Here is a 20121-nt window from a genome sequence, read left to right as displayed (position 1 = left end):
AATACCTACTGTGAAAATCTTTACTCCCATAGGATAGAAACCTCAGAAGAAATGGACAGATTCCTAGATATGTATGAATTACCAAGGTTGAATCAAGAAGATATCAAATTCCTGAACAACCCAATATCAATTAATGAGATTGACAGCATGATTAAAAATTTAACTACAAAGAAAAGCCCAGGCCCTGATGGATTCACAGCAGAATTTTACAAGAAATTCAGAGAAGATTTAATACCAACCCTCCTCAAACTATTCAATGAAATTGAAAAGGAAGCAATTCTCCCTAACTCATTTCTGGAGGCAAGCATCATACTGATACTTTTTTATTTTAAAGACACAAAAAATAAATTAAAAAGCTACAGAATTTCAAAGCAAGATGATAGGAAATTAACAATGGTTATTATATGGGATATTGTTATCTTCAAAGTAATTTCTCAAATTATCAAGTACAGGCATGCAAAATTGATCAAACAATATAAACCCTACCTGTTCCTTTCAATGAACTAGTAGAAATTAGTAGCACAATTATTTTATCTATCTTGTGTATATATACATATCTTTTTTTACTCTTCCTTCTTTTCTTTTTTCCCCTATCCCAGTTGTTACTTCCTTTTGAGCAGTTTCTTTCCCTTTCATTATATTTATTGTATCTTTTGGATCTTATTTACTCTTTCAATTTCTTACTCTAGGGAGACAATATGATGTCTATACATGCAATTCTGATTTATTTCATTTATGAGTATGGTCTCTTATTGCATATATTTACCTAAAAAGCCTCAAGTTTATCTTTCTTTATAGCTGAGTAGTACTCCATTGCAATAAAAATACCACATCTTTTTTATCTATTCCTCGGTTGATGGGCATTTGGGCTATTTCCACGTATTAGCTATTACAAATTGTGCTGCTATAAACTTGGGTGCACATATATCGCTCTGCTATGTTTTCAATTCATAATATCAGTTAATGAAATTGAAAACATAATTAAAAACTTACCAGCAAAGAAAAGCCCATGTCCTGACAGATTCACAGCTGAATTCTACAAGAAATTTAGAGAAGATTGAATGCCAATACTCCTCAAACTCTTCAATGAAATTGAAAGGAAATCAATTCTCCCTAACTCATTTCTGGAAGCAAGTATTATCCTGATACCAAAACCAGAGAAAGACCCAAACAAAAAAAGAGAACTACTGGCCAATCTCCCTAATGAACATAGATGCAAAAATCCTCAGTAAAATGTTAGCAAACAGAATGCAACAAATCATCAAGAAGTTTATACATCATGACCAAGTGGGATTCATCCCAGGGATGCAGGGATGGTTCAATACATGCAAATCAATAAATGCAATATATCATTTTTAAAAGTACTGAAAAAGTACTTGCCAAATCAAGCCTGATAGTAATTAGAAAGTGGCCTATAATGTGAAATACTGTATAACACTTTTAATATGTTGCTCACATAAGGAAAATATTTGTATAAGGCACATCTGAGGAAAATGCACTGTTTACTAATTTTGCCTTCCTTGAGAAAGTGTATTATTTTGAAGCAGAAATTCAAACTCTTATAAAAATAAAAAACTAAAACATGATACCCTAAGGACAGTGAACAGTACTCCAAATAAGTGTTTTTTCATGCTACCATCCAATCTCTCTCAGTAACAAAGACTTTATTTCTGGATACTTCTATTCCCTGTAACCCCATAATTTAGGAATAAAATATTAGATAAACTCTTTGGAAGGATGACTTATTTAAGCAAATATTCTGCAAAGACTGAAGAAGAAATTTCCTACAGCTAAATTAATCCTCACAAAAGTACATGAAGATTTCCAAGATGTGTTTCTTCTAATTAGGGGTTGTACTTTATAACTGACTAGTTTCTGTTAAGACATTGAATTTTGATGTTTAATCTGGAACAGAGAGCTATGAGAAAAATTCTGTTGATATCCTCATAGGAGATGGGATTGAAATATACAGTGGATGTTTAGATTAAGGTCCCATTCAACTCAGCTATTTCCCTTCTGGATATTTTCCCAGAAGATCTGAAAACTTCATATCACAGCGATATATGTGCATCCATGTTTATAGTAGTGCAATGTGTAATTGTTAAATTGTGGAAGCACCCCAAGTGACCATCCACTGAGGAATGGATAAAAAAAAATTGTGGTATTTTTATATAATGGAGTATTACTCAGCTATAAAGAAAGATAAACTCGAGGTTTTTATAGGTAAATGGTCACAACTAGAGACCATACTCATAAGTGAAACAAACCAGACCTCTACGGGTAAGCAATGTATTGTCTCACTAGTGTAAGAACCTGAAAGAGTGAATAAAAATTGCAAGGTATGATAGACATTGTGAAATGAAAGGAAAATGCTCAAAACTATAGAGCAACTGGGATGTGGGAAAAGAGAAGAGAAAGAAGGGGAAATTATGTACGTATGTATATACAGGGTAGCTAACATAGTTGTACTACTGACTTCTATCGCTTTACTGAAAGGAACAGTTAATGATTACTTATTTGATCAATCTTGCATGTCTCTATTTGTTTTCCTAAGAAATCACTTTGAATATATCAATATATAGCACAAGAACCATTGTTAATTTCCTACCACTTTGTCTGCAACTCTATTTCTTGCATTGTTCTAATGCTTTTTTCTAAATGGATGTCTGTTTGTTAATATATTTTCCTTTTAGTTTTAATATAAATTAAAAAAATTATTACTATAAAAGAAAATTGCTATTGATTTGTCTCAAAATGCTTCTCCTTGCTTTGAACACACTATATTATTCTTGCCACTTTCTGAATCAGTGCTGGAGGTCTTCTTTCGAATCTTTTTTAGGTATGAACAAAGATGTGGTGAATGTTGCTGCTAAGGCTCTCCAGTGAAAAGGCAGCAATGTCCTCATCTATCTTATTCCCCAGATCTTCACTCTGCAATTTCTGGCTCTCCCTCAAAGTCAAAGTGATCGTGAAAGGGAAACATTTGGAATCAATTCAGTCCATAAAGATAGCCATGGCCCAACTACGACTAGAGAGAAGGCTTCCAGAACTGCTTCCTAAAGCAGGAAGAATGATGGGCAGTGTGATTGCAGCAAGGAGGAGGGTATTTTGAAAGCTATATTTGCCATAGTGTCTTTTACAGTAATAATTTTTCTTAAATTTAAATATTCATTGTATTATTCAACCATCTTTGCTCTTAAGTTCATGGCATCAGTCTCTCCATCCTGGACCGTGGAATTTCTCTGCTCCTGTTTGTCCTTTATGTCATTTTCCCCAAATCATAGTGATACGGATCTTTTAATTGTATAATTGAACTGTTGAACCCTACAGGTATATCTGACTCCTAGAATGACACCTACAACCTTTATCAGCCCCTCATAGGCTGTAATCTGGCCCCTCACTGTCTCCTCAAACTTCTCTTTTTCTGAAACATATTCTCACTAGAACTTCACAAATCTCCACCCCAGCATTTAAATTTCAGCTCAGTGTCTCCTCAGAGAGGACCTTCTTGTGATCCTGCACAAAATAGTAGCCAACCTCATCACATTTGACCCTATGAGCTCGCTTTATCCCTTCGTAGCTTTTGTTTCTTACTGAAATTATATTATTTAGCTTTTTACTTTTCATTGTCCGTCCCCTGGATTGAAATATATGCTCATGAAATATCAACATTTTAACATATCCTCTGCTTTATTCCCTGTGGCCCAGATTAAGAAAGACTGTGGCCCAATTTACACTCTCTACAAAAAGGTCCTGGACAAAACAAAGAAAGCAATAAAGGGTACTGACTACATGAAGCCTCTTCCAGGGCCCCACTGCTCCTAATGCACACCGGAGAAGCAAATATGGTCATTTCTCTCCTTATTAAGGTTAACATTCATTGAGTTCTTATTATGTACCAGTTAGAGTCTAAGCCATTTTCATATATGGCCTAAATCAGGTCATAATTGCCCTGCTGGGATAAGCATTATTATTATTATTATTCCTAGCTAGTGTCAGACAACAAACAAGTAGATGCAGGATAAGGATTCAGTTCTAGGTAGCCTGGCTTCAGAACTCGACTTTAAAACTATGATAGCATACTAACTTTTGGAGGAAATAGTTACAAGATATTGCCATAGTTAAACAAACCATGAATATTAAGAGCATATTAATATCACTGTGCTGAAAGTTCTGGTGGGCAAGACTTATTCTAATACAGCACAAACACAGCAGGAAGACAAGGAACAAAGAAGTATTTATATTTTAGCAGCAACCAATGAATTCATGCAACCTAAGACAAAAACAAACACATTTTTGTCAGACTGTCAGGCTGCCTGGTTCTCATCAGTGAGAACAAGGGTCTCCACCCTACAGTTCAGTTAACTTGAAAAACACATAAGCTTCAGTCTCATGAATGTTTTCAGAACACATATTAACCATGTATCCCTAGTAACATAAAAATTCCTATAGGTAGGAGAAACCCAAGAATACACTTTTGAAATTTAAATATAAAAATGGTTTAAGAGTATTTTGAGAAGCTAAGTTCAGACAAAATCTGATTCCATACTGATGATTTGAGGGGCCGGCATGTGTGTATGCATGTGTGTACATGTGTGTACATATGCACTTAGTGTGTGTGTGTGTGCGTGTGTGTGTGTGCATATGTGTTTATGTGGGCAATTCTTTGTGGGCTACAGATGAAATACAACTCGATTTTATTAAGCAACTCCAGCCCTGTGTCATGAATTTCCTTTCAACAGTCAGGCCCTTTGACCCTGGTGTGCCAAAATTATGCAGTGGAGACAGATGCACCAAAGACTTCATCTGAATATATGAATATGTGAACAGGGAAAAATATGCCCTATGTGCCTGAACAGCTGAGTGGAAAATAGGTCTTTTGTATTTCTCAGGATCTTGTAGTCATCTGAGATGCTTCTTGGACTAGCTAGGACATAACAAGAGAGTTATTGACCAAATTAAACTAGCTAAGTTAAAGCGGGATGAAGGACATCTTACCTCTCTAGCCTGAAGCATCTGAGTAATGTACTCAAACTCTATCAGTATTCTTACAGAGTTTTATGGGATTATTTTATTCAATATCATTCATGGATGTCCGCTAACAAAGGCAGAATAATTAAGTTGATAATCTGGAAAATTAAGTTCAAGAAATATCTTCTTCATAATAATAATTCAGTGCACAATTCAAAGGCAGCTAATTAATTTCACCAGGTTAGTGGGAATAATTTTTTAAAAGGTATTTTAAGGTAATGTTAAAATATTTTCTGGCTTAAGTGATGTTTATTGACACCGCCACTGGTATTTACAAATATTTAACCTAACAGAGCTCTCCCTCTTGCTTTTACCAGGAATATGTGCTAAATACATTTTATTTACAGTGGTGAACTAATTTTTACATGTGAAATACTATTAAGAAAGATTGAACAGTGGATATATGTTCTCTTTATGGGACAGTACATTTCAAACAATTTGTGACAAATAGTCACGTTTTGGTAGTCTTGTTAGTTTTCTCACATCCTTCAAAGACAATTTTTGTAAAGAATAAAAGAGGCAACTTTCTACAAAAATAAAATGAAAGAGGAAAGACATCCAAAGTACAAATCCCAAGTATTTATTTTCAGATATAAAATTATATTTCAAGTGGCGTAACCAAAAATTGCATTACACAAAAAAGACAACTATAAAAACTCTTCTAATGGATCATTTAAAATGTGTATATCAGTTATGTGCAAATACATTTCCCATATGAAATGTTTTTTACCCACTTTGAACAAATATCTTACATGTCAATATCTAAAGTTTTCATTGTGACAAATGACCTTTTTTTCTTACATTTATCTTCCCTACAAATTCTTGCTGCTATGTCCTCAAAAATTCTCCTTTGGTTCTCAGCTTAGCAAAACCTTAAGTGTGACTGGATTTCTTGACACTCACTTTGTTTGCTGTGGAAAAATTCTTTCACATTTTCCCAGGTCAGAAGAGGTTTGTTTCATGCCTTACCCCTTTCCACAGTTGTTGAAGAAGGAAGAGTAATTCAATTTTGACTGGAAGGAGATCTGTGTCTCCCACACATTTTATAATGTCATTTTAAAATTGTCATTTACTTCAAAATATGTTTTAGTTAGGTTTTATTTCTTAACTGAAACATAATATGGTAATAAGAAATACAGTATTTAATATCATATACATGAAATTTCTCATTTTATTTTCATTACTGATATCTACAGTGATTCTATTCCCATAACAGCTGAAAAATTCTAAATGGGGGATATTGTTGAAATTGTTTTTATTACAGAATATTGTAAAATTTCACACATGTACACTTAAAGTATATATTCTGTTATATTTAGGTGTAGTGTTTCCTACATGTCGTTGCTTTTGGCTTAAAAATGTAGTTGTTGATATCATGTCACTTTGAGGAGCAAATAGATTATGTTTTCTTTTTTTTTTTTTTCTGGTCTGTTTGAGTCAAGGTCTCGCTATGCAGTTCAGGCTGGCCTTGAGCTTACTTTCACTTTGTAGCCCAGGCTGTCCTCAAACTTGCAATGATCCTCCTGCCTCAGCCTCCCAAGTGCTGGAATTACAGGCTTGCGCCACCAAGCCTGGCTAATTATGTCTTCTTAAAAGCTCATACAAACTTACCTGTGAAACCATCTTAGTCATGAAATTATGATTTTTTTTTAGTCAGTATGGTAACCAAAGTAGTATTTAAATTTCATGACCATGATTTTATGCACATAATCAACACAAAAATAAATCTTTTATGTCTTAGGTTATATCTCTTTTCACATGCCTAATGTTGTGAATTACTGTTTTTACACATTTCCCCACGAGTATCTTTAGAGGTTTACATACTTCATTATACTTTTTAAATGATTAGCTTTAGATATATTTTCATTTCCTAATTTTCTTTACTTATGGTTTTGTTGTCATCTTTATGACTTCTTTTGTACTGATTTCTTGGGAGTTATTTTAGTGTGAGTTTACCACCTCCGTGTGAGTGTTATAACAGGTTTTGGAGAGAAAAACCCCTTCATTTATTGGCTCCTTTAGGTCAGAAATGTGGAGTTGCATTTCTGTGTGTGCGATTAGAATATCAGAGGCCTAAACAAGGATGCTGGTCCTAGTGACTTCTGGAGGTTCCACGGGAAATTGTTTCCACTTTTACAGTTGTTTGTAAAATTCATTTCCTTGCTGTTACAGAACTGAAGTTCCTCTGACTTTTCTGGCTCCCCCATGGATCTTTTCTCAGCTCAAGAGGACCACTCACATCCTTGCCATGTTTCTCATTTCATCGTCAAGCCGCAACAACCTGTCCAATCTCCCACTTGATTTGGATCTCTGACTGCTTGTCCCTAATCTCTAGACCGAGATTAAAAGCGATCATGTGACTGGGCCAGGTATATCATTAGATTTTTCTCCCTTAAGGTCAACTGCTTAGAAATCCTAATTACATTTGCAAAATCCTACACAGCAGCATATATACTCACATTTGATTGAGCAATGGGAAACATATGTGTATGCCACTGACAAAAATCAAAGAGGTTGCAAAGCATTTTGCCTACTGTGTCTTTACGAGTAGAATATACAGTCCATTTATTTTTTTTTTTCTTATTTTGCAGAAGTAAGATTTTCTACAATGCATTGTTTTTTTCTGTTCTTTATTTTTTGGTACACTTTCACTTGAGAAATTGATATTCCTTTTGACCCAGGAGTCCTTTAGGTTATTTTTTTTTCTTGGTTTTTTTTTTTGGTTTTTCTCCGGTACCAGGAACCGAACTCACGACCTTGCGCTTGCCAGGCAGGCGCTTTGCCACTGAGCTAAATCCCCAGCCCAGTCCTTTAGGTTATTATTTTTGGTTCCTATGAGGTTTACTATGTCCTTTAAGAAATACATTTAATATAAAAGTTAATTTTTAATTCAGTAAAATAAGATAAAGAAGACATATGATTTATTATTTTGCTTTTGAGATGTTTTTGAGATCCAGAATATGATCAATGTTTATAAATGCCTTATGAATATTTGAATATTTGAAGAATGTACATGTTTTCTGCCTAAGAGGTACAATATTTATTCTATCATTCAATTTACCAATTTGATTTCTGATTATGTGATCAGCATAAAGTTTCCAAAAATATTTATATTTTCCCATCTGTCTTTTTTTATTTTGAAAGCTTTTGCTTTATATGGTTCAAAGGTATGTTATTTGTCTCACAAGTGTTTTTGATGATCCTTATATAACACCTGACAATGTGATAAACAAATTGCTGATGATTATAATGATGGTGATTATGATGATGATCATTTGTATAATATTAATATTGCCACTTGTATTAGGATTTTCAAAGAGACAGAACCACTAAGATAGATATACAGAGAGAGATAAGCAAAAGGGAATTTTTTAGGGGGCATAGTAAATGCATGCAACAGGGAGACAGACTTTGTGGAAGGGAAAGGGCAAGAGAGGAGAGGGTAAAGAGGGAAAGGAGTAAAAGGGGTAGAAAAAAGATCGAGAGTGTGATGTGTATATATACCACTCCCTATGATGAATATATTTATTAAGTTTCATTGATACTAATAAAAATGGAGAAAATTAAGTAAATAGCAAAAGAGAAAAAATATAGGGAGGCTGAGATGTCCTGTGATGTGCTGCCCGCAAGGTGCTAACACGGCGCTGGCTGTGGGGCGGGGGGCAGCGTCACTGCAAACGCCGCAGAACAAGGGAAGTGGATGATGTGACTCTGAGCTCAAGGTTGACAGCTCAAACTCATGCAGGTCATGGAGCTCAAAGACAGGGAAACTAGGAGTTCTGATGTTCAAACACGGGAGAGGAAGAGCTTATCTCAGTCCTCTTAGATGGAGCAGCACATTCTCCTTTGCTCTGTTGTTGTTCTGTCCCTGCCCCAGGTGAGCAGATTATGCTCATGTACATTGAAGGTGGATCTTCCCCATCTGATCCTCTGAGACTCACATGATAGTCTCCTCTGGAAACGCCGTCATGGACTTATCCAAATTAGCATCTTGACGGGCTACTAGATACTCCTTCATCTAGACACGTTAGCACTCAAAATCAATTACGTCGTTCATGGGTTCACTTTTAATTTTTTCATATCATATTTTGTTTTGTTTGTGTTGTTCAGTTTTATAGCTTCATCTATTTTATACCTTTGATTTTACTATTTAAACTCAGTATTTTTAAGTAGAGATACTTAACACATCCTGTTTATGGGTTATTTCTGTTATTTGCATTATATTTTATATTCTCAAGCTTTCACTCTGTTCCACCACCAATTTACTGTTTTTCATTATAGTACTCAAAGTTTCTTTCATTTTTTTTTTTGTTTTCTAATGATTGAAGAAAAGTATATATCTTGGAATGATGCTACCTGCACTTACCTTAAAAGTTTAAATCCACACATATATTTACATCCACTCATTCAGCAGTAATCATTTTATTTTTTATTTTTAGTAGAAATTTGTTGCACACAGTGAATGAAAATAACACATCAAAATCTAGCATTTGCTGAAATTACCAAGCACTAATAAAAATATATTTTAAAAAATTCTCTCCTTCACCTACGTGACACTGTGTATAAACTTCGTCACAGCCTGCCCTAGAGATCCGGTTATGTTTCCTTCTGTCCAACAGCTGGGAGCTCTGTGAAGGCAGAGGGTCTGACTTATTCAGCTTTCAGTCCTCAGAGCCTACTGCTGAACTTCACATAGTTGTGGTACTTAACAAATATTTGCTAAATTCAATAAATGTATTGGACAAATATCACTAATGCTAGCCCATATTTGGCTCAAATCCTCAGAAATTTCATTTGACATTTATAAAATACATACTGCAATTTTCTAAGTTACTCTAAAATGCCATAAAGAATAACAGTGAGCAAAGCATCAACGTGTGACAACTGCAGCATGCTGATGGAAGATGCTAATACTTGCAGAATCTTGGAGGGTGAAGAGGGGAGGCAGGTGCTTTTCTGAAAGAGGGTAGTGACCATGAGACTAGTGTGGCAATAGTTTCACAGCAGATAAGAGAACTGTACTTTCTGCACAATTTTTCTATAAACCTTAAATTATTAAAAAAATAAAGTCTTCATTAAAAGAGTTACTCTTTTGTATACTTCAAAATATAAAATGTTACAGTTGAATATACATTACTAGTCAACAATAACTGTTATTTATTGACTAACATTTTGGGGGCAACTATTATACTCACAACTGAATTTAGGATCAGGATACGGAGGCAAGCAAGGCAAGTTGGGGAGATGGAATGCCAGTTGCTATACGTTGTGACCAGCACTTCAAGGACAGTAGGTTGGCGTGCTTTGCCAGTGCATAGCAAGGGTATTGATCTTAGAATTGGGTAGGGATCAGAGATGAATCCATGACAGAAGCAATAACCCAAGGAAGTCTGAACAAGGAGTAAGAGTTTATGAGTACAGAATTTTTGAATTGGATAGCAGAAAATTTGAGAATTAAATGCCAACCTATTTCAGAATTTGAACTCTAATTCAGAGCTGATATAATACCACTGAAGAGGTTTTAGTGTGGATAAAATATAACCAGATGCTCTTTCTAGAAAAATTACTCTGAATGCTACAAAGAAGAAAATGGATAAAAAGTAAGCAAGATCAGATTGTTAAGAAGGTAGGAAATGTTGAAGTTTTAATGGTCATGTACTCTAAAACCGGTGCTTTTCTGAAATAGGGTGGTGACCATGAGACTAGTGTGGCGATAGTTTCACAGCAGATTAGGAGATAGATTGGATATGTATGAAAGGCAGGCATCCAGGATTTTTTCACTGTTCACTGTTTACCTAAGTAAACATACACACAAAAAAGAGAGAATAAGAACTGGAATGAGTTCCACTTGGAATCTGGGGTATTTGCTAATATGCAAATGAAGAACTCCAATTAAGAAATGGTTGTGCAGATCTTAGGGTTATAAAGGAAGTAGGCCACAGAGAGACTTGAGAATTGTGAACAGTCTCTGTAGATGAAGAAAAAGGAGTGGCGAATTGGCAGTGTGGCACTGGATACTTTTCTTCCTACAAAGCTGTGGAGAATTAACATTTCAGAGATATAATTTCCCAACATTGATCTTTTCTGGTTAAGAGACTTCATAAATGTTTATATTTTCTAGCTGATGATTAAGTGACTTTGGAGGTGAAGCATATTTATTTTTAGTGGGCATTATGTGTTTCTAAAGATACAAGGACGTACCTTCCAGAATGTAAAGGGCGATATCCATCTAAAGGGTACTTGGGACCTCATCACTTTCTAACTGTAAGAATACGTTTGCTTCAGTGCAGTTGTTATCAGTTCCATAAGTCTTAATTTCTTCTGTTAGAGTAAATAATTTGGAGCGCTTTCACTGCAATCCTGAAATTAAATTCAAGAATAACAGCAGTACGCATGATGATAAAAATACATCAGTCCATATTTTGTGTAAAGAAAGAGTAAAAGCAATTTCTAATAAGATTATCTGTATAAATATTCATGCATAACAATACAAGAAGATATAAAGAAAAATAAATTATTTACATCATTAGGTATAATCATGATGAAGCTATAGCTACAACTGAAATTTGCATAAAATGGAGAAAGGCACAGAGTTTATTCTATTTAGTACATCACCGTGTCCTCAGTGCATGGAGCTGTGCCATGAATGAATCCAAGTCTTTTATATCAGTTGATGCAACTCAGGAATGTTGGTTTCTCAGGATGTGATGTTCCAAAATGTGGATCATTAGTGTATTTCTGAGCAAAAGTTCTCTGTGTTATTGCATTTATGTGTTATTCGTGATTTAATTTTTATTTATTAATAGTCCATACCAAATTTCATTATTAAATTAAACTCTTTAAAATTCTTTAAATTCAATATCTTGCTTAAGTTAATAATAAGAATGGATTTGTACTAGTTGATCACCATTATGTGCCTGATGGTAGGAGCTCTGTCCATGCATCTGTGTATCTCACCTTTGAAAAGGCATTCGCTAAATAATTTTTGAATACATTAATTCTTATAATAGTTCTGCCCAATCAGTATTTTGACATTTTTTTGAAAAGTATCTTTTTGTTTGCTAAGTTTAAGACATGGCTTCTATGTACTACTACTGATATTTGAGAAAAAAGCATAATTGTCCAGCTTCATTATTTGCAATAATATAAATTTCACTCACAATTTTTTACTAAGCTTAAGTCTATAATGGAAGAGAACCTGAATTAGGGAGGAAACATGCTTCTTAGTATGAATATGCATCCTATCCTTTAGAAAGCATATAGGTGTAAAAGGCCCTGGCTACCTGGATGGGAACTCCTGAGGGGCTACTCTTAAGAATGTTGAATCTCCTGATTCTCTTGGGCCCTCCCAGGTTGCAGAGTTAGCCCACACCCCTTTTTGGAGGAATAGCCTTGCCTTTCATAGAGATGTTTCAGAGGTCCAAACTGAGATAATCATTCTCATGTTGGTAATAGCTCTTTTGAAGATTTCTTTTCATCTCCTTTAAATTAGTTTTAGACTAAGAATTACTTTAAAGTTTAGTAAACTCTTAGGATAGGAAACATTATTCTTCCCCCGAAGTATAGGTTCTTGCAAGTGTGGACTGATGGAGTCCCAAGAAAGGATTTTAAGAACACTCAGTGAATGGTGCCAATATACCTGTATTGGTTGACTCACAGAGCATAAGGTTATATTATACAAGGGAGAGTTTGTAATTACAAAGAACAAGTTAATGACTTAAATCCAACATACTGGAAAAGACACCTGGAGCTTATCTTGGTTTACTGCTGAGATGACTCCCAAAGTTCAGAAAACATGCTGGTTTCCAGTAAACTGAGGGAGATACTGGAACTGCCTCAGCAGAACAGTGCAAAAAGCCTCAAAATGCTTAGAGAAGTGGACATGCTAGATTGAATTTATTTACTGTCTGACCTCTTTTCCCAAAGAGAGCCTGGAGACTTCTCCATTTACTAAATCAATAAGGGAGGAGCTGGTGAGGACAACACCAGCATTGTGTCCTTTCCAAGCCAGGGATGATGGACAGGAGACTACTCTCCAATGGGACTTTTTAAAAAGAATTATGATTATAGAATTCTAGTGCAGCAGAAGCCTAAGGCCAGCACTAAACATTAGAGGCAAGGGCTATGTAGCTACCAAAATAAAGCAAAGCTGGAATGGCAAACAGGTTTGATTTTACAGTAATTACCTAAAATGTGTAAGTAAAATTTAAGACACATTCACTCTTATTATGATAGAATATGGGCACATAATAGCACTTAAAAATAACATTTGCATATAAAAAATAAATCACCTGTAGTCACCAAAGATCACTAGTGATAAATGTATAATTTGAACAAATTATTGATATTTCTTAGAAAGGGGAGCATAGTTTTGTAATATAAATATCAAAGTGAATACTCAATCTTGATCCTTTCCAGATAAAACTTTCCTCAACTTTATTTTTATCTTAGAGTCTTTATTATCTTTAAAATTTTTTCATCAAGGTATTTCAAACTTCTCTTTGATTAAGAAAGAAAGCGTGCATATGTATAAATATTCACAGATGAGGATATTACCGTTGTTCACTAATAGAAGCAAATCAGGACACATTCTAATAAGAAATGCATATAATGGGCCATCCCCAATTCCTTTTGGGGTGCTTCCTGCCTGAAGCCACTTTATGCCAAGAGAAGTGATTTCTTGGCATTTTAGCTTTAAATGTTCCCCTATCTTGCTTAAGTGGCTGTATTTAAATGAAGTTTAAGTACTCCAGAACTTCTGGAGACATTAGCAGTCAAATGGACCAGTGACTTCCATTATTCAGTGTGTATATCTGGGTAGAGGATGACACGTGTGTGTACTTACATGGGAGTCTCCAGTGTGTATTCCAGGGTGCTTTTCAGTGCATAACAAAACTTTTAAAATATAGTTAATATTTTTAGCTGTCAATAATTTTTACCTGGTTAATCCCTCTACTAAAATAAAGTGATTTTTTTTCCACTTTAAAATTAATATACACTTATTACGCAAAATCTTGGAAAATGTTGAATTTTAAAATATCACCCTTAACTGTGAAATGATAAGAAACCGCTGAAGAGTAAAGGGCAACTGGGATGGGGGAAAAGAGAAGGGAAAGAAGGAGAAATTTTGTATGTATGTATATACAGGATAGTTAACATGGTTGTTCTTCTGTCTTCTATTTCTATGCTGAAAGAAACTGTCAATGAGTCTTTGGTTGACCAGTATTGAATGTCTATATGTGTTTTCATGAGAAGCCACTTTGAAGATATCAATATGTAATACAACCACCATTGTTAATTCCCTACCACTTTGTTTGTAACTCTGTATTGTCTGTACTGTGCTTGTGATGTTGTAAAATGTTGTATGTCTGTTAATGTTTCCCTCCTTTTATCTTTAAAATAAAAAATAAAATATCACCCTTATTTTCACCACCTCAAAGTAATCCCAGTATATTTTATACTCGTTTTTCTATTTTTATTACATGTAAATTTTTGCTATTTCTAGTACTTATACAACTTTAAATGAATTCTTGAATTCTCTATTTCTATTAACCTATTCCTGACTCAATATTTACCTTTTATTTCCAACTCTGCGTCTCAGTTATATGATGTTTACTAAAACCAGAATTACCTTATAAGCCAGGTCTATAAACTTCAAAATAACCCCATGCTGATGTAGATGGAAATAAGGGTCGAAGTGGTTGGTGTGGCAGGTGCCAAGTTTCAGTAAGTGAATACAATGGAACCACACACCCACCTACAGTCAGAGATGATCACATTTACACACCCACATGCACACCTACAACTCATGCTTCATGTTGTGACAGTATTCTAGACTGCAACAAACTCACATTCATAAAGAAACTGTAAGATTACTAGCTATGACCTCACTCAAGCTAAATAAATACACTTCTAAGTTATGCTTCTATCTTCCTTTGCAAGTCTAATCACTCAAAGCCATGTCCCCACTTCCTGAATTCTTCAAATTACTGTACCTAATGAAAGTCATTGTTTTGCTTATAGAAATTTTCATCACTTCAGGTAATTTCACATTTATATTTGTGCTTTTCTACACTCTAAAGCGTCAGCAAATCAGTCACTCCTCCCACATCCACCTCTGCACTATGGAGCAGCTGATTAAAAATGAGACATATTTCTACATAAGAAACTTTCCAAATTCCAACTATTGATGTATATAGGGGGTAGAGAGAATTTGATTAAAAACACCTAAAAGTTAATTTTTCATTCTATGATTTTATAGTAAGATTAAATTGTTATTTAGACTCCAACCCAAATTTAAGGATTTAGGCTTGTTTATTCATCCTGACATTGTTAGTGGAAAGCTTTTAACCTTTAGTCATAAGAAAACACTTAATTCCTACCAAGTTAAGTTTTTGACATATAAAGCATAATATACATTATTTTTTAGTCACTCAGGTCCATACATTTCATAATCTTGTAGTTTGATCTATCACTGAAGAAAATAGAGTGGGCTCTTTTCCCAGTTACTACATTCACTGTTGAAAGATACTCCTGCATCTCTACCCTTAAACACCTAATGAGAAAGACTGATATGCTTTGAAGAGACTATGTCCATAAGGCTTTGAATGCTTTAAACCCAAGACAACTAAAAGTCACAAAAGACAGTTTATTTGTACACAAGAAACACCTGTTTTCTTTAAGTTCTTCATGTTCTATTGAACATGCTTAAGGTATAGAAGGTAAATGCAGACATGACATAAACAAAGAAATGTATCTATATATTTCAAAGGGTATTCTGTCAGCAGGTACCATCTTATTTTGATGTACTGGCCATTAAAACTGGTTTTGTAATAACAGTCAAAACTCTTCTGTGACAACTACTTAAAAGTTTTGCAGAAAAGAAGTTGTTGTCTGTGTCTGCTTAGTACTTTAAGGTTAACTTATACAGCAGCCTTAGGGAAAATGTTGAAGATCTGGGAGAAAAGTAGTCAGTCTTCAGGTGATAAAGTTACAAGAATATGCGAAGAGGATGAAGCCCAAAGGCTCGATTAAAGTGAAATGATTAAGGAGAGTTTATGAGATACGTCTACAAAGCAATGCCTTTAGGAATATTAATTTAGTTACTGCAATGATGAAAAAAATCATGGAATTGTTGAGAAAATACAACATAGCCTCTTCAGATATAGATTTAACCAAGTTAGAAAGTTGCAAAGCTGAGCATTTGATATTCTACTAAAACCCATAGCAAATATGTATTCCCATGACTTGTATCATTCTGTCTTCCAGAGATGCAATACAGTGGAATAAAGGAGAAAGGATAGATTGCCTCATTTTCCCTGAGATAAGCAGGTATTTTGTGCAGAGACTTAAAAGACATGCAGAATTTTGGAGGTTGGCAGATGTGCATAGATACACTGGTAGGGAAGATCACAGTGTCTATAAAAATTGTACAGCATTGTTCTAATGGCATTCAGGTTAACTTCATTTCTATTTGTTATCCAATTGTTTCTGCTGCACAAAATAATTTTATATGCTGAAATTTTACATAGGTACCCTAACAAGATAAAATTTTAGGTTAAAAATGAGCCACTAATCACAAAACAGTCCATACAGGATACTTGATATAGGAATATTTTGTACATATTTCTGCTAGTAGCACACAGATGCAGCTCATCACTTAAAACTGATCGTTTTATTGTACTGATTGTTAAACTGTACAGGAGTCCGTTTAACTGCTGTTATCTTTGCAGTAAATTAATGTCCACTCACTTGCCAATTTTTATCATACATGCCTTGTGCCCTCCATGAAACTACTTCCCCAACTATTTGGGAAATTCAAATAGAACTCCTGAACATTTCACACACGGTTTTTGGTAATAAATTATCCAACGTATTTCCACCACATCAAACTCCATAGCTATGCATTTTAAAGATTGCGAATTAACTCTTGACAAGGGAAACTCAAAACTACTGAAAGCTAAAGCCTGGGAAAAAGACAAAGGCTGAAAACAAAATAAATGAAGTAATACAATAGCCAGCTGAGGAGTAAATGGAGCCGGGAAGCTGTGGTACAACAGCGTGAAGCAGAGTGGGTTCATTAATACACTGCAAAGTACCAGAATGCGGCACAGGACAACACTTAGTTTCCCAAACCAAACACAACTAGAGTTTACCACTATTGATTTTAAGTAGCAGCTGCCTAATTGCTAGAAAGCAGACACTTGAGCAGTTGTTGAGATTTGCAAATGCAAATAGGATCCATCACAAATATATCTGTAGCCTAGCTACTATGGTGTTCAGTTAAGTCACACAATGATTGTGATGTTTATCCATCATACTAATTGAACTTTATAAAATAATTAGTAGCAGCAAGCAGGTATATAAATAGAAGTTACTTAGATGATTGTCAAATCACAATTTTAAACACTGTGAAGAGCTTTATTGCTATGCTTTCATTGCATGACTTAAAAACTGGTTTAATCGAGTGCCAACCATAATTTATTTTAAAATGATAATCTCTTGTCACCAAAAATATTTACCCTATGAATATTTATACACTCACCTTCTATACTAGGTGTTTATAATGCAAAAAAGAATTTAAAACTTTTTAAAATTTTCTTTGCTGCTGATAACAAAGTAACAGAGAATAAAAAGTTTAATAAGAAATGATGTGTTCAACTTCTGAACTCCTTAAATTTTAAATATGCATCTGGGGAGATAATATATTATGCTCTTCTCTCATATATAACAGTCTAAAACTAGTGATATACAATATTCTAGCTAGTGAACATTTTCTCATTGACACTGTACTGTGGATTTTCAATAATATTTGTAGTATACTAAACCCAATCTACTTTTGTCTCTATGAATTAAAAAGATATTTCCAATCATCAGTCGAAAAGATTACTAATTTTTGTCCCATTTAATAAATTTACAATATATTCAACTGGTTCCTATTATGTTCTATAGTAGGAGAAGGAACCGTGAAGACCTTAGACATCCCTTTCTCTTACAGGGAACACAGCCTAATGTAGGATGTCTAAGTATGAAGAACAGATAAGTTTTGAGAAGTGTTACGATGGGAATTTAAGGGCTCAAAGGATGAGTTCAGTGAAGAATTCCATAGAATATGGGTTTCCTTATTTGGATTCACCCCAAAGCAGGCCTGGAGACAAGGATTTAAATATAATTACTTTGACAAGGACAAAATTTATCTGGAAGATGATCTCAGGAAACACCAGGGATGGGAGAGAGTTCAAGATACATTAGCAAATAAGTTCCCATCCAAGAACTGAAAATAATCTGACTGGAGCAATCTAAGAAAGGGTACAGACACAATTCAGATATATCAAATCCAAGGAGAAGGGAAGTTAGAATGAAAAGGAAAATTTATACACCCAAACTATCAGTCTTTGGTTGCAGTTGACTCACAGTTGTGTTAATTCTCCTGCGCTTCTAGCTTGCAGAGAAAAGGAATTTCCTTCGGCAAAAAAGAGTGCACTTTCATTTGGAAGTTGATCCAAAAAATGAGGGTAAGGGAAAGAATAAGATTTAGGCACTTGCATTAGATACTTATTATACTTTCTACCAAAAATTCTTTCACTCCATTAGTACTCTACTTTTTTTGTGTTCAGCGTGTCTCATGCCTCAGATTTCACGTCATCTTAGACTGGGAGGCTGATCACTAACATTATTTTGATATTGTCTTAATTTATTCATCTTTTTACCTGGTTCATACTAATCTGGAAAACCCAACACTGGTTAAATGTCAGTGCACCACCTTTTTTGCTTTGGAACCCCGCATGGACGAGGCTGAGGAAAAGCATCTCACTCTGCTGCCTGCTCTCAATAAGTTCATGACCACAAGCCTCGACTGGACCCTGAGCACCATCTGAGCCTTCTGTTACCGTTTCCACCATCCTCTCTCAAATGTCGGTATTTAATGGCTCAAAGATCAAACTTCAGTAGCCCTGTCTCAGCTGATGTTCTTGTCTCTTATTTCCCTGAGAAAATGGATGCGATCATAAAACAAGATGTGTTTTCTTATCATTACCAAGTCTCTCTGATTATCTCCATCGGTGTCAATAAAATTTATCTTTCCACCTGTAAGAACTGGTGAACTTTCTCTGCTGCTATGCCTAAATCCTCCAGTTACACTCTGGAACACATTGCCTTTTTTCCACCTAAGAACATTTTTGGAAGAGCCGTCCATCATTTTTAGCATACCTTCAAGCTCATCTCTACAGGATGGTTCCATCAGCAGTTGAAAATACTCAGGGCACTACTCTACTAGTGTGAACTTCAGTAATTAAAGGACAAATTAGCATTTCTAAGCCTTGGTTACTTGATCTATCAAAAAGAATGATAATAATGTCCACCTCTTTTGATTATTGTTAACATTAAATGAAATGAAGCCTAATAATCCCTTAAAATATTTGACAGTGATTTATAATTCATTAGTAATATTCAATTATATAACTACATATAATAAGGATAAAATAATGTTCTCTCTCAAGCATTTCTTGAAACACACATTCATTTTGAGACAGAAACACATCTTCAAAGCTCACTATGGTAGAACGTGTTTTCTAAACGTGACTCTAAGAGTTTCAGAGTCACATTGTCTTCTAAAACCTTGCCAATCTTCTGTCAAGTTGAGTTCATGTCCATCCTTCTGAAGCTGCTCAGATCTTTCTGTATTAGCTCTTTTGGAGGATGGCAGTAGCAAAATCCTGCAACTTCCAAGGCTAGGTGGTAAAGAGACATCTACTGATCTTTTCTCCTTCTCAACCCTTCTCATTTGGAAATGATCACCTTTGGTACTGAGCAAGAAAGCCCCGGCCAGATGGACTGATACATGTTGAGTGAACCCGGGCTCCCAACACTCACTCCTGGCTGAGCTTTCCCTTTGGTATGGCACCCCTTGCCAGCTGTGTGAATGAATCATCATGAAAACAGATCTTCCCAACATCAGCAGAGCTACCCCTTCTGGTGCTGTATACCCGTAGTATTTATATACAGGAGCAAACCCAAACTTTTTAAAAAGAATTACTTACAGAGTAGTCCTGCCAGCTTAGAATACAAGAGCAGAAACATTACAGAATGAAG

The sequence above is a fragment of the Chinchilla lanigera genome, unplaced genomic scaffold, assembly GCF_000276665.1.
Source record: "Chinchilla lanigera isolate Chin_1 unplaced genomic scaffold, ChiLan1.0 scaffold00022, whole genome shotgun sequence".
Classification (NCBI taxonomy): Eukaryota; Metazoa; Chordata; class Mammalia; order Rodentia; family Chinchillidae; genus Chinchilla; species Chinchilla lanigera.
The sequence above is the reverse complement of the archived record's forward strand: the minus strand, read 5'-3'. Positions refer to the sequence as shown.